Source organism: Paroedura picta, chromosome 1 (assembly GCF_049243985.1).
Source record: "Paroedura picta isolate Pp20150507F chromosome 1, Ppicta_v3.0, whole genome shotgun sequence".
Classification (NCBI taxonomy): Eukaryota; Metazoa; Chordata; class Lepidosauria; order Squamata; family Gekkonidae; genus Paroedura; species Paroedura picta.
This window is the reverse complement of record NC_135369.1, coordinates 95,906,895-95,918,921: the sequence shown is the minus strand read 5'-3', so window position 1 is coordinate 95,918,921 and position 12,027 is coordinate 95,906,895. Positions and strand designations below refer to the sequence as shown.

The window sequence follows — 12,027 nt, the reverse complement described above, 5'->3', positions numbered from 1 at the left end:
ACTCCTCCAACAGGGAAGCATAAACAGTTTTCACAAGTGGAGCACTGGTCATCTTCCGTAAAATAGCCAAGAAGAGCAGGAATCAAGCCTACAGGTAGGAGCTTTTGCAGCATCGAGAACCTTATCAAAACTGGTCAAGGAGAACAAACTGACAATATCTACTAAAAAGGACCAAATAGTGATTCATGCACCTCTATGCACAATTCATTGATACATTGGCAATCAGGTCAAATCTCATCAGGTCAGATGAAATGCAGAACTATCACAACTAATATTCAATGTCCTATCAATTTGGAACTATAGAGTCATTAGATACTGAGGTGGATACAGTTAGGCAATGCAATGGTAGCAGATAGTAATTTTTCTTTCACCTGAGAAGCATATAACCATGTAAAAATGTTTACCCATTTAAATATTGCACTAAGTATGAGCTGGTTTTCTCCATTTTTAGCCAGAGCTTTTGGGTGGCATGACAAAATGCCTCCAAAGACCGTGAGAAGCTTCTGTGGGAAAATTATCCATGCAGATTTTACCATTTAGCCTGGCCTGCAGGGCAAAAAATCATCTATCCAGTGAACTGAGAGCCATTTGCACTCCTACTAAAATTCTAATACAAGGATTTCCCTGCAGAAGGTACCAAGCAATCATTTTCTCTGGCACTGAAGGTGGTACCGAATCACTTGGTGGTGTTGGTGTCCTTCATATGTGATAAAGTAATTTTTCTGATCTACGGATGCTGGAGTCCTATCCTGAAATAATTTTGGAAAATTGTGGGAATGGAGTATTATAATTAAAAATTAACATTACCTTCAGCTTCCTTGTTAAATTCAGAGGAGTACTAAAGCTCCTTAGAAAGTAAGGCTTGATTTATGGTAACCTATTTTGACACTGTAGAGTAGCTGAGTTTTGGTGTTTAGTAGCAACTCTTAGCCCTGTGTTAGATGCTTTTTCAGAAGGATCTGGCCTTTAAGGTACTTTTCAAGTGATGCAATCCCCCATGTCCAAGTGGAATCAGCACTAGCTACTCTAGATCGAACCCTCAGTGCTCCACTGTGACACGAATTTTCATAGGCAAGATCCATTTCTATGGTGTGAAAATCTCCAGTATATGTAATTTGGAGGCATAAATGCCTGCTGCCTTCTCAGACTGCAATCTGGTGCACACTTATTTGGAATGAAAATCCATTGAAATGTGGAACTTTCTTCTGTCAGTCCAGCTAATACATGATAAAATAAGATTATTTATAGAATATATATTCTGTTCATATTAGGCTCCTAGATAATTTAGGGTGGATACATAATCTGTACATAATCTGTACGTAGTCTGTACATAATCCAGTGACCAAAGAAGAAGCATGGTATGGCACAGTCAAAGCACCCTGTAACAGCTTGTTTTGGTGAAATATAATTCAAGTGATATAAGCCATCTGATTTACTCCCCTGTAAATCCAGAATAACTATGTTGGTCTTAGCATAAAGGAGTTCAGAATATTGATTCTTCTATTGTGTAGACTGTATAGAACTAAATGTATATAATATTATATACACAGCTGAGCCCTCCACGAGCATTTCCCAATGCTCCCTCTATATTTGTGATTCATATTTTATCTTGCTAATGCCAGCAAAGCAGTTTTTCTGTATTTCCTCCAGAGCTTTGAGCGTGCAAGGCTGCTGATAGACTATGAGCTACTAGCAAGAAAATACAGTTAATGTGCATGGTGCACTAATATGCCAAAGGGAAAAAATAGGGCAAGAGATTTCAGAAGTCAAAATTCTCAAGGAAAATATTTAATATTGGGGGTTCTAGATTTTCCCATAAAGAATTTTAATAGTAATACAGAACATACTGATCTACAACAGTTTTGCATGCGTGTTTAACCATTTTTATCTTGAAAGCTCAGGTGGAAATTATAATACTTTTAAAAAGTACACTTGTGACACGTTAATCTTATTCAAAGGGGGGGGGTTGAAGCTTTCGGACATTGGAGGGTTTCTTTTTGCTTTTAACCTTCCCTCTGAGCAGAGATATGATGCTTTTTATATTTGCAATTGCCATGCATGACAAAAAGATTAATTAAATATTCATATTTGAATATATGTGCAAGCCAGGACACTAATGAGTCTGTAGATACCTTACAATACACTAAGCTAAGGAAATTGGGTAGATTTCAGCTATTATGTTTTAAATGACCCCTTACCAAAGAACAGCATTTAGTATTTAGTGTCGTACTGTAAAACTTCAATATGAAACTTCTGCTGCTGGAAACAGAAAAAATAAAACAAGATAGATTGTGTTGAATATCACAGTATCCTAGTATCTATAATATTAAAGTCTTTCTTCCCAGGCACTGAACTCCCATCCTGAAATTCCAAAATTTTGGATTCTGCAAGAATCCAGTAAATAAAGCTAACATGTCCCAGTAGCATTGCTTGGATGCTGAAGCCATAACTTCCCATCAGGGCAGCTGTGTTTTACTTCCAAAAACAAATCCCCTTTTAGACTCAGTTGGATGAAGCGGAGTTTGCTTTTTGGCCTGAATGATTGTTTAGTGTTACTATAAACTGTTAAACAGCTGTTGCTCTCTGCCTCAAAGCTGGCTCAAATTCATTAATGGGTGAATTGATTCCTGTCATTGTAAGTGGCTTTCAGAGTAAAGATAAAATATATGTGTTAGTTACTATTGTGTGTTTAGCTAATCTGCAAGCAGAATTGATTCATTTTCTTAAAAACCCACGCCTTTCCCTTACCAAAAATACTCAGCCATTTCCTTTCAGATTTTTTTTTTCTTTCTCAACAGGAGTATTTCTTTTGTTCATGCTTTTTATAGAATGCAGTGAGGAATTCAAGATCACACCATATAAGGCGTATTTGGCAGTTTAAAAAAAGCTCAGAGCTTTATAGATAATAAACAAGATGGCTCAGTCTTGTCTATTTCATTTAGTTCCCTTCCCTCAAAGCAGTCTTTTAAAAATATATCCTAGTATACCAAAACAAGAGAGGAAACTCCTGTTGAATCATTACAATGATCCAAATTCATTATGTTTAAAGTTATGCAGTAGATCATAAAGGTTTTACACAGCAAAGATTATCTTAAATGAATGAGGAACCAGGAAGTGCCCAGGGCTGGGGATGTCACCAGTTATTTAGGCTAGTGAAAACCCAAGTGAATTCCAAAGGGCTCCAGAAGGTTCTCTCCAGAGGAGGACAAAACAACATATGTGGTTCAAAGGTTTTAGTCTTGCGCTTCTGTGTATTTCCTCCAGCCATATGTTTAATGTGACTTTTAGAAAAATGTATTCTACATATCTGACCTAATCTGAAAACTAAAGTCAATATATGTTATGCCAAAATATCAAGATAGGATAGTTTCTGTGCTGGTAAACAGTAACAAAATGTCACATTTTTACTTAAGCAAGGGGCAGTTCTCTGTTGCTTAGTGCACATTTAAACCGTGGTTTGCCATTACATAAGCAAGTCTAAAACTTGCATGATACTTTGTCCCCATGCCCTGGAATTCCTTCCCTCCTTTTCCCTTCCCCTTTGAAACTGGCCAAGCATGGTTCATCTTCATAGCCTCTGTGCATTTATGCCAGTGGGCTCTACACCTGAAGAGAGCCTCAGCTTAGAACATTCTAGAGCTAGATTTTTAGATTGGAAATCCTCCTCACTTTTGAGCCCATGTAGCCGCATGTATGTCTGAGGAGGAGTTGTTTTCTGCTCTGCTCTCTTCTCCACTGTAATGGCAGCTTCAGTTGGAAATATTATTCTTAGAGAATTCTCTATGAGATAGTATAAAAAGCAAGCTTTGTCTTATTTCTTTTTTCTCTTCTCCCTTTAGTCTGTGACAATAGGGAAGATAATATTTAAAAACTGTCAGAAGTGTGGCAGCAAGGTGCCTTGCATAGAAGGGTACATTGGGTTGAATCCAGACTGTTTTTCATCATTTGAATGGCACTTTCCTATCTCCCCCTCCAAATACAGTTCACAAAAAACTGCAGGATATGGAATGCTGGGGACCAAATGAGGGGGGTCTGCAGCAGAAAGGGGAGTTGGCAAAAGTTTTTGTTAGTGGAAAATTTGGTCTGGGTCCAATCCAATAACTGCATCTGCTATCTTAGACTTGGTGTTTTTCCCCCAAAGTCCTTTGGAAATTAGTTGTCTTAGCTTCCCATGTCATATCTGAGACTCGTAAGGTTCTGTCAGCAAAGCCTGCTGTCTCTATCAGCACCTCCAATTTAGCCTTTGATTTTGACTGCGCTGGGTTCAAGTCAAGGAGAAACAAATGAGCAAAGAAGAAGCATTGTCCTCAAGTCTGTTGGTGGAAGAAACATGAGAAGCATCAATCCAAGAAGATCATTGGTGATCCATCTTTCCTCTCACCATCTTGGTTCTTTTTTTTTTTTTTTAGCATTTCTCTGGACCAACTTCCTCACACTTTATCAGTGGATTAGGATTGATCACCAGAGATCCAGAGAATTCACATTTTCTAAGAAGGACAGTGAATGACTCTTTGCAAAATGTCCTTCCATCTCTCCCCACCTCAACCTGATTTGTTATGTGATTTGCCACAGGATCTCTGCTGACATCAAAGTGCCAGTCCTAGGAACCATGGGACGGCTCTTTTTGTAACAGTCTTTTAACCACCATCAGAACTGCTGCAAATGTATAGGCAGACTCTCCTGTAGCCGCTTCTGTCTTCTGGACTGAATATGCAACTATACTCAGCACAGACTATCACCTCCAGTATTAAAACTCCCTTTACCTACATTGGTCCTTATTGAGCCTTCTTCACTTCTAGTTACTGAAGGGCCACCATTGTTCCAATCTCAATGCCTGAACAACTACTGAGACACTTCTGAATCTTTTTCTCAGTCAAAAGATGAGAATTTCTTGGATTCCAACAAATCAGACGAGGGCATTTGCTTCTTCTCCCAGCCTGTTGATGTCAGATTCCAAACAGCCAGTGTATTTCCCTTCTAAGAAGTAGGTTTAGAGATATACTATTTTCTTTATGATAACAGCAAATTTCACACTAAGCAACCTGATTCAGGTTAATTCTGTTTACATTATATCAAGAAAGACTCCCTATTCTAAGTTGTGTGTTTAAATGTTCATGAGCAGAATTATATCATACTAAAGTCATCAATATATCTAAAAGACTGTAACTCTTTTTAAGATTGGACTGAACTCTCCTTAGGATTGAACTGTTAGTCATTAGAATAAGCTACCTGTATTTATCAAAGTAATGCAAACAGCCCTTATCCTTCTTTAATGTATGCAGATACTTGCCCTGATACAGTAAACTTCTGCATATGTGTGTAAAGTGCATGATAGCCTCTAATTAGGGATGGGCATGAACCAATTCACAATACTAAATTCCTCACAAATTTGGCCATCCCCCCACCAAGAATGTAAGCCATTTAAAATGTCCATTTCATGTCCCCCTCCTTCCAAGTGGGGAAAACCAAAATGAACTGCTGAAATGATTGCCAGTCATTTTAGCCTAACAGCAAATGGATACACTCCTCATTTGGAAGTGGGAGGAAGCAAAATCAATCACTGAAATGGTATTTGAATATGTTGTATGTTGATTTGCTCCATGTATGCCCCTATGATGTTGTATGTAAACTGCTCTGCACCATATAGAAGGGCGATATAGAAATCAAATAAATAAATATCAGCCATTTAAACACTATTTCACATCCCACCCTTCCAAGGGTAGGAGTGAAACGGACCATTGAAATGACTGAAAGCCATTTCATCAATCTGTTTCAGTTCACCCACTTCCAAGCAGGAGGTAATAACCTTGCAGTGGGGTGGATTCACCCATCCATTACTAAGTTGAATTAGCTGGCAGCCATTTCAGCAGTAAGTTTTGCTTTCCCTTGCTTGGAAGAGAAGAAGCAAAATGGATGGTTTAAATGGCTGCGAGCCTCAAGCTATTAGATTTAAATGAATGACAGCCATTTCAGATCCAGTGGGATCAAATTAAGTCAAAAGAAATTCTGTCTTATTCTGTGAAGATTCAGGGGGGTGGCAGATTATAGTGAATGAGTGATAGGGTTGTGAGTGTTCTGCATTGTGCAGGGGGTTGGACTAGATAACCCAGGAGTTCCCTTCCAACTCTATGATTCTATGATTCAGAAAGGACTAGCCTGAACTGGCCGGTTCATTTCAAGGCTTTTGTTTGGTTGAGTTTGGAGTTTTGGTTTGGGAAAACCCAGAATCAAACTGGAATTTTCTGGTGAGATAGATTAATGGAGGATAGAACTATCAATGGTTACTAGCCATGGTAACTGATGGGAGCCTCCACATTCAGAAACACTAATCCTCTCAATCTGTGAGCCAGGAGGCAACAGCAGGGGAAGACCTTTGCCTCTATTCCATGTTGTTGCTATCTAGAGGTACTGGTTGGCCAATATGTGAGATGGGATGCTGGACTAGATGGGCTATTTGTTGATCCAGCAGAACTCTTTTTATGTTCGAAGGGTTTTTTTTTTCTGTGAAATGTTATGCACAATTGCTTCCACCTCTACAGCTGTGTAAAAATGCAGCAGTGGGCAATTTACAGCAGTAACAGGGAAGGAGTTCTTTCCTATCCCTCCCTCACACACAAATACTTAGCATCCCCCTAACAAACAAATAACATTCCATTCCCCCCCACCACCTTACAGCTCCCAAAAATGTCATTGGGAAGAGGCAAGAACCTCTGCTTTCCCCATGCCATAGTCCTGATCTATATCAAGCCCCTGCTGCATAGCTTGTAGTCAAACACTGCTTGTTTTACATGAACAAAGTCCCAGGTTCAGGCTCCATCAGCTCTACCAGGATAGTTGAAAAAAGATCCCTTTCTTAGCATTCCCATAGTTGTGAGTTTCCTGCGTTGTGCAGGGGGTTGAACTAGATGATCCTGGAGATCCTTTACATCTCTATGATTCTATGATTCTAGCTCTCTGTAGAGCAGATTTATGTATTTCAGTTTTCATAAAACTGCCTGCTTTCTGGCAATATTTCAGGTAACAGAGTAAGAATGGTTCTCACATGTATATGCAAGCTCTCACGGTCTGTTCTATATCTACCACTTTCCTTAATAACTGTATCTTCCTAGACGCTCATGTTGTGGCACAAAGGAAAGGTTATATAAAATTGTATGCAAGAGACACTAAGAAAATCCTAGCAGGGAAAATATGTTCACAGATCTAACCCCTGAATTGCTCTCATTATAATAACCCATTTGATGTCAGGGTATGACAGATTATAAGCTTTTTACAGCTAGACCCATCTCAAGTCAGATTTAAATTAAGTACTTCTGGTTATTGTGCAGGTCAGTGTGTTTAAATAACAACCCTTCAAATCATACTCTGACATTTAAAAGAGAAAGGAAATATTGTCATATGGCAGAGCTGGCACGAATAACGTGCAGGGTAATTTGGTCAGGGCCCTCTGATTTGTGAGTGCATCCTAACAGTCATTTTCATAGTTTGTAATCAAATAGTCATCCTGATAGCATGTCATAGATTTTTTTTTAATTGCTTCTTAAAATATTGCCCCTTGTAGAAGCAACAGTATGTGCTTTGTTGAAACTGGCAGGAGCTAGTGTCTCGATCAGTAAAAAAGTAGAAATAGGGAGCAGATGCCTGAAGGACCATGCAAAATACTAACCTAAGCCAGCATCCTATGGTCAAACTAGGATCTGAGAGACTGAGATTTAAATCCATATTCTGGAATGGAAGCTCTCTGAGTGATCTTGGGCCAGCAACTCTCTTCCAGCCTGCCCAAATGGGCAGGGTCGTTGCTGTGAGGATACAGTGATGCTTGGAGTGAAAAGTAGTATATTAATATATTCATGAATAAAAGTCTACACTAATCTTATTTTAAAATCATGCTTTGCTGCAGGAAGAGTGTTTTTTATTTTGGTCCTGGGAAGATTAATTTCACATTACATCGTATCTTCATTGTGGGTCTACCCTCATTATTGTCCGCTGCATGGCAACTTATCATCAGGAATTACATGTACAAGTGTGGTAGTATGCAGTCTAATAGGTTATTCAATATTATATAACTTCTTTTTTTACACATACTGACAGCAAAGGAGCCTCAGCAGCACAGCTGAGCCAATAGAGTAATAATGTGGTACATCCCAGACTGTGTTATGGATCCCCCCCATACCTATACTATCTGTTTCATAGGGGAGTAGGTGCAGAATAGCCTTCTCCTATGTGTTGTGTGGCTGCTTACATTGTATCAGATATGTGGGAGTGCATCCCAGCCAGCCAATATAATGTAAGAAAGGGGATCATAATTGATAGATAATAATTAGATATAAAGCTGTATGACATCCACATATTGGTCATAACCCATTCCAAAGCTTTGGATAACCTCAGCTAAATGAGTGTTTTGCCACATGGCTCTGTTGAAGGATGCAGTATGATTCTAACCATGTTTGCCTATGTTCAGTGTTGGTGTGAGTAGGGCTGTTGATCTTAAAGACAAGTAGATTGACCTTACAAAAATTTAAGGAAATGACTGCAGACCAAGCTGGATTGTAGGCCTTGGTTCATAAAATCACCATGAGTCAGAAATGACTTGACAGAACCTAGCAATGAAAAGGGCCCCACTCTGGCTCTGGTGCTATGAGCCCCACGAATCTTTAAACTGGGCCTGACTGACAGATTTTCCACCCATGACAAAGGCCTCAGGTCATGAACAAGAGGAGAGATGAGGCCTCTCATTAGGTGGTTGGTGACTTGGATGCATTTCCTCCTCTTAATCACAACTAGAACCATAGTCTAACAGCTAAGGGACAGGAGTACTTTCACTATGGCTCTGTTACCAAAAATAGACTTCTATTGGATGGGGAAATTACAAAATTCTGAGAGACTACTGAGCAAAAGGAGTAACAAATGAGATCTCCACCAATGTATACCAGGGAGTTGCACAGAGACCAACTTGGAAATAAAATTAAAAGGACCTTTATTGAAACACAGTTTTAAACTAACACAAATACACAAGAGGAAAGTATAGAGTTAGAGGGTATAAGATTTGGGTCAAAGAAAGATGACATGGAGAAGTCCAAAGAGAAACAGCAAAATATCCTGCATGCCTGTTGTGTGTGTAGGACCCAGGAACAATGTACACACGGCTATGACTAAGTATCTCTGTTTAAATGCCCAGTTTCTTGACTGGAGGGCAAGGCCAGGCAGCTAGCCCCTAAAACAAAAGAATTAATATATTCGCCAGGGTGATGCAAAGAAATGGAGACCACGAGATGGCTCTGTCATTGACGAGACAAACACCTTTGATTGAATTACCAGTTCATTCCAGGTCAGGGAGAACAGCAATAGACCTTCAGGATATACCCTAATGGGTTTCCCAAGTGAAGACAAAAGAGTGACTAGTAAGGATGTCCAAATGTTTCACTCTCTGGTAATTAAGAAAGGGGGATAGCTAAGGTAGAGATGAATCAAGGGAAAGAGTGACCATAGGTGTGAGAAAGTACTTCAGGCAGACTAGCAAGGAAAAGAACAAGCTCCCAGATGCCATTATCACATCAACAAGCATTAATAACATCAGGAGAGGGAAAGGTCAGTGGTAGAGGGCCTTCGTGGAAACTATAATGATGATCTGCATGTTCCAGAATCGTCCTGGAGGGCTGTGGCATCCAGGTAGAGGATGTACATTTTGTTAGCTGTGTGAGTGCAACATGGCTATGTCAGCTTCCTGGGTAAAAGTCTTGATAGATTTCTGGGCAAGTGATAGTTTGCTAATGAGGTACGGCAAACTCCCCCTTTGCCCATGGAGGGATCTGGGCCCTAACAGCTTACACCAGCGGCCTGCATCTTGGACAAGCCCTGTCTTAATTAGATACCTGGGAAAGAGGCTCATATAATTTAGAAATGGACAAAATGATGTATCTTACTGTGAATTCAGGAGTTCACCTGGGAGTAATTGTGCATGTGTGAGAACCTCTGGGGCTCCATTAATTCCTTTCAGCAGATTCTACGTGCTATGTTTTTTTACGTTTTCTCCCCCCTCCCCTAAATCTTATTATATTTAATCATTGGCACTGCCTAACCTTGGATAAAACTCCTGCTTCTGTTACTCAAAAAAGCTCCCACTGGCTTGCTTATGTGGCTCATTGAATTTGTTCCATAGTTGAACAGTTAGGCTTTCATCTGAAAATGCCACTACCTGTTTAGGAATAAGCTTTAAACACCTCTACAGCTAATCTTAATTTAGCCTCAGTAGAGTTTAGGTTGGAGAGGACAAGATTGAAAGTGTGTTTTGAAGCTAAGTCTTTCAGATAGACGAGATCAAATAGCCCTTTGTTGAAAATAAATGTTGTCAGAAGCATATGATTCTCCTCCTCTATTTTTTAAAAACTTAACTCTGGTAACCAACAAATAATGCTATGACCTTATGCATATATAAATATATTTAGCAATGTCTTTGGAACATTTATTGGTGTTTATGGACATGGAAGTTAATCAAAATGAGTCTGGTGATCTCAGCTCAGTTCTTAATGGACTATACAGTGGAAGCAGCAGTTTGTCACAGTCAGTTACCGTTTTATTCAAAGCAAAAGCATTGTGGAATAAGAATGAAAAGAAAATTCTGGCAGAGTTGTTCTCCCTGACATAGGCTGCCTACCATAGGACAGTTTCGTCAGCTAAGATACCACTTTACATCTGATGTCTTTTTTTTTCTTAGAATACCTTATAAACTTGAATAATTTCTCACTCAAGGCTTTTTAGACTATACTAAACACAATGAGTTTATGTAATTTATCTGAAAGCTACATAGGTCTTCCTAGCACCTCTATACTAATTACTGGGAAGCTAAGGTGGAGAACTCAGTGCAGCAGTCAAGGGAGATATGCTGAAAGCAGGACAACAGGAACTAGGGGTAGTTGAGAGAAGGAAATAATTAATGACTGTTTCCAAATGCCCAGTGTCTACACATTTCTGCTGCTGTGATAGTTTTAGATAATATAGTGTTCTTGACAAAACATTGATATGGAAATCATCTGAGTACTGATCAACTTTTTCACACAACAAGCCTGCTTTATCCTGCTTCTGCCCTTTATTAGGATCCTTGTCTTTTCCTTTCCTGTTTTTATTGAGTTTAGGAACACAGCTGTATATCACCCTCCTTCAGCTAACATCTAACGCCAAGCCTAGTGGACTCTTCAGGTCTAGTCTTTTCAGAGTTACAGTAACATTTTTCTTGTCACACCCACATCCCAATGCCATTGAAATCCCTTACCTATCACTTGGTTGGTCCTTCATGAACAGAGGTATAAGAGGAAGAGATCTGCCTGCCAATATGTGAGATTGCCTCTGGATACAGTCTGTAAACCAGATGGATCATGCAGAAACAGAAGGGGGGAGGTATCGAGTTTATATGTGGTGATGGGTTTAGAGACCAAGACATATGAGGAAAGATTGGGGGAGCCTGGTCTGTTTAGCCTGGAGAGGAGACAACTGAGAGGGGATCTGATAACTATCTTCAACTATTTTAAAGGCAACCATATAGAGGATGGAGCTGAGTTGTTGTCTCTTGTCTCAGAGGGATGGACCAGAACCAATGGGATGAAATTAATTAAAAAGAAATTCCATCTAAACATCCAGAAGAAGTTTCTGACAGTTAGAGCGGTTTCTCAGTGGAACAGGCTTCCTCGGGAGATGGTGGGTTCTCCATCTTTGGAAATTTTTAAACAGGTTGGATAGCCATCTGACAGAGAGGCTGATTCTGTGAAGGTTCAAGGAGGTGACAGGATGAGTGATAGGGTTGTGAGTGTCCTGCATAGTGCAGGGAGTTGGACTAGATGACCCAGGAGGACCCTTTCAACTCTATGATTCTATATAGTAAAATAAAGCAATCAGTAGTCCAGACGTGTTTTCGTACCTGGGTCTTTCTGCAGTGATTAGTTGAAGAACTGTCATTCTCAAAGTATGTTTTCAAATATCTGAATGTTTTTCACATTCTGTTAATTATAAGTGCCTCCTGAATTATTATAAGTGCCT

At 39.5% G+C, this 12,027-nt stretch overlaps 1 protein-coding gene across 6 annotated transcripts in view; it reads left to right on the top strand.

Moving 5' to 3' along the window:
* ARID1B (AT-rich interaction domain 1B) overlaps positions 1–12,027 on the top strand; it is a 488,774-nt gene that overhangs the window by 403,451 nt on the left and 73,296 nt on the right. The window lies entirely within an intron of this gene.